The 4533-nt window shown below is 35.3% G+C and overlaps 1 pseudogene; it reads right to left on the bottom strand.

Moving 5' to 3' along the window:
• Positions 1-549: 549 nt before the first annotated feature.
• On the bottom strand, positions 550-2282 carry LOC139703366 (52 kDa repressor of the inhibitor of the protein kinase-like; annotated as a pseudogene).
• Positions 2283-4533: the final 2251 nt, after the last annotated feature.

Below are 4533 nucleotides of genomic sequence, written 5' to 3' on the forward strand. Positions count from 1 at the left end.
AACTTTAACTGTAACTTGTTCTTTAAATTGATTTGATAAAGACAAAATCTATACTGAAATCTGTTTGGTGAGATCACAACTCTGTGATTAATTCCCTTAACTGTCCATTACAGATTTTTAAATCACTTAAAACTCCTAAAAGTCAAAGATCAACAGTAGACTTCATTGCAACATTTCAAAAGATGCCTTCTTTTTTATATACCTCCTCAAAATGTACTTCCTCAAAATTGATAACAATACCTGACAACTGGATCCACAGTAATAATACATTTTATAGCTAAATGACTTAACTAAAACAATCCCAGAGTGCTGCTAGCAGAGGTCATGCAGAGGTGAAATGTGGTACTTCCAGTGCTATTTTCTGAAAAGACAAGCTTTCAAAGCATGAGAGCTCAAACATTTGCCACGTATATAGGCAGATTATCAATGGCTAATATATTCTTCAGAGGCCTGTAGGCAAAGATATTTAGTGATTAGGTGACTTACATAATACCTTATAGCTTTTCTTCCAAATATCAAATATAGGAGAAAGCCCATTTTAAAAGTCTTTTAGGTATTTTCAACAGTTTTTGAATTATTGGTAGAAAGATCTGACATAGCTGTATATAGTTTGATATGTGTGTCTACCATTAAATCCAGATCATGTTTTATATCAAAATTTATTTAAGCAAAGCCAAGTTACTTGACCTTTGGTCTGTCAAAGTGTTCCTGAATTATGGTTTGAGATGCTTTCGTCCATTTTCAGAGCATTCATTCTCAAACTTTATGAATATACAGGATCTTCAGCAGGGAATATACATTAGAAAAAAAACTTGATATCAGGCAGATGGAGGGCTTCATAAATGGTGGATGGAACCCCTCTGTATCTTTCCTTATTTGTTTCCATTTGATTCTCTAACAGTGAAGCTCTACTGAAAGTACATCGGGATAAGGCAAGTCACTTCTGTATACATCAGCATGTTGCTCCTCTGATGTATTGAATTTGAGCTGTCCCATGACTGAGGGTACCAGAGATAAACAGAGCTTTGAGGTACTCTTCTGAAAATATATCTTTAACTTCCAGAATGATGTGCTCCATTGTTGGAACACTTAGGGTTTCTTTATAGTTAATTTCAGAGGTTAATTGAGATTCCAGGTTACCCTGCTGAGCCCTGTGAAATTTCCCAGGGAGTATCATCTGAATATCAAGTTTGGTTGCCAAATTTCTTGCTTCCTCAAACCAAAACTCATGATAGACTTCAATATTTTCCATTACTTCATTGAGTGAATGCAGCACTGTGGTCAAGCTACTGGTGGCAAAGAAGACATCAGAAGTTTGCCCTGGTGATTTTTCCCAAATGTTCTTGTAAAATATAAGATATTTTTAGGAACAACAATAGTAGCAATGTAATCAAAATCTGTTACTGCACTACAAAGTACAAATGCACAGTTTTTCCATCTAATATTTGTGTCAATATTTATAACATCTAAACATAAAACAAATGCTTGCAGGAAATCCACCAAAATTTAAAAATCATCATGCCTGCCAGTCCACTGAAAATGGCAATTTTCCTTCAGTTCTTTACCCCTTTCTTCACTGTTCTGAAAAAGAACAGAAAAATTACATTGTCAAGTTCTAATAGCAGTTGTGATGATGATGGAAAAAAGAACAAACTCCCTCAATTGTTCCTAATGCAACAGACACCCCCATCACAGGCAGTAATTTTGCCAACATGTTTAAGGTGCAGGAAGAACAGAGTGTGTAAATAGCTTGGGGATATTTCTCTAAAAGTCTAGAAGCAACAACTTTCATTTCAGAAGAGAACCACTAGACACAATGTAAGCCTGGCCACGACAATAATCCATATTTAGTCTCCACTTCTCAGTTATTGTAGTGTAGAATTTCACAGCCAAAATTTCTGCATCAGCTTCAGAAGGCAGGAAACCCACGAATTCCTCTATTAGGTTATGGGATTCATGTAGAAACCTCACCAACTTGGGAAGGTGTTTTTCCCCTGCTATGTCCACCACATCGTCAGTGATAATGGAAAAGAAGCATTAGTCTTTCAATTTCCTGAGGATTTCTTCACGAATAAGCTCTCACAGATCTCTAGAATCTGTTTCTTCTGTGTTTTTGAACAGAACAATGTGTTAACTGCTGTGGTCTCAAAGCGTTTTCTTAGGACCTCTTCACCAGAATTTATCCAGTATCCCAACAGGGCCTGAAAGTTATCAGGAGTGAAGATACCTTCTGGGACTTCATCAGCCTCATGCCCATCCAGAGGTATGTTTTGTTTTCCCATAAGAATCAAAATTTCAAATAAAGACTTTAAGTATTCTTTGTTTTCCTTCAAGGGATAAAGGTAAAATATCTTCATTCTGCTCATCCCCCACCCCTTCTTCTGTACCAGGGTTCTGAGCATTGCTGTTGTTTGTTTCTTTATGTTTTTGTTCCTGTTTGGAAGTTCGTAAATTTGTGTGTGTGTGTGTTTGTGTGTGTGTGTGTGTTTTCTATGTATTCTATGAGAATTGTTCAAATGACTGGTAAGATCAAATACTATTGGTATTGCATTATCTTGAAAAACTATCCTATAAGGACTCTATCAATTACTTCACAAGTATGTGCTTCAGTTAATTTTGAGAAATAAAATAATCCATTCATTCTTTAGTTTTGTGATGCCTCTGCAAAATGTATAGGTCTTCAGATCATAGTGGTCTCGAAGTATTTGGCACAAATCAATAATGTTTATTTAGTTGATGAGGTGTTTAATCTTCCAAGTCAGCTCTCCTACAATTCTCCACCCACTTCTGGCATCTGGCAGGATCCTGCCAGAACCTGAAGAAGGCCAGGTGGGACTGCATACTCTTTTGCGTGCAGTTGAGGGCAGCACAGAAGTTCAATATGTCACCTGCTTGCTGGCTGGTGCCTAGCCTCCCCACCCCACCTCCTCAGGGCAGCCAGGCCAGCTGGCCTGCTCCCCTGCACGGGACTGAAGGCAGTTCTAAGAGAAAAATTTGTAGCTATAAGTGCCTACCTAGCAAGCATAAGAAAGGTCTCAACTAAATAGCCTAGTGATTCATCTTAGGGTCTTAGAAAAACCAATCCCCAATTCAATATAATGAAATTCATAATAAATATCACAGCTGAAATCAATGAAAAATAATTTTAAAAGTACACAGGATCAGTGGAATAGAGTTGGTTCTTTGAAAAGATAAGATTCAGAAACTCTTAGCCAAACTAACTAAAAGAAAGAGAGAAGACCCAAATTAATAAAAATGGCATTGAACAATAGAAAGCACTGAAATCCAGAGGATCATTAAGGATCATTTTGAAAATTTATATTCCCATAAATTGGAAAACCTAAAAGAAATAGATAAATTTGTGGACACTTGAAATATACCAAAATTTTAAAAATGGATATAGAAAAGCTAAGCAATGAGATAGAAACAGTAAGAAAAAGCCTCCCCAAAAACGAAAAGCCCAGGAACAGATGGATTCACAGCTGAATTTTACCATATCTTTAAAGAATAAGTAATACCAATGCTCCTCGAATTATTCCATGGAATGAAAAGGTAGATAATGCTTCCAAATGCATTCTACAAAGCCAGTATCACTCTGCTACCATAAATAAATAAATAAATAAATAAATACACATCAAGAAACAATATACCAACAATCTTGTTGAACACTGATGCAAAAATTCTAAGCAAAATTCTTGCAAATCAAATTCAGCAACACATCAAAAAGATCATACATCATGATCTAGTTGGTTATATTCCAGCGATTCAAGGATGGTTCAACATTCAAAAATCAATAAATTTAATAGACCACATACGTAGAATCAAGGACAAAAATGGCATGATCATTACAATAGATGTAAAATCTTTTGTCAAAAGTAAACAACCTTTCATGATAAAAACCCTGAAGAAACTAGGGGTAGAAGAAACTTATCTCAACATAACAAAGACTATATATGACAAACGCAAAGCCAACATCATATAGAATAGGGAAAAATGAAACCATTTCCTCTGAAATCAGGAACCAAACAAGGATGAGGACTCTCACTGCTCCTATTTAATGTAGTACTTGAAATTTTGGTCAGAGCAATTAGGCAGGAGTAGGAAATTGCAGGGTTGTATAACAAAAGAAGAAGTCAAATTGTCCCATTTACTGATGATATAATCTATAACACAGAATATCTTAAATACTCTAACAGAAGACATCTGGATCTGATAAATAAATTTAGCAAAGTAGCATGATACACAATCAACATACAAGTATCAATAGGTTTTTATACACAAATAATTAACCCACTAAGAAAGAAAACAAGGAAAAAATTCCATTCACAGTACCTTAAAAACACCTAGAATAAATTTCATCAAGGAAGAAGAAGACCCCTACAAGGAAAATTACAGAACACTGAAAAAGAAATGAAAGAAGATGCTATAAACTGGAAAGACATCCCATGTTAATGAATAGGCAGAATTATTATGATTAAAATGGCTATATTATCAAATATGATCTAAAGTTTCAATGCAATTCCAATTCCAATT

Source organism: Marmota flaviventris, chromosome X, assembly GCF_047511675.1.
Source record: "Marmota flaviventris isolate mMarFla1 chromosome X, mMarFla1.hap1, whole genome shotgun sequence".
Classification (NCBI taxonomy): domain Eukaryota; kingdom Metazoa; phylum Chordata; class Mammalia; order Rodentia; family Sciuridae; genus Marmota; species Marmota flaviventris.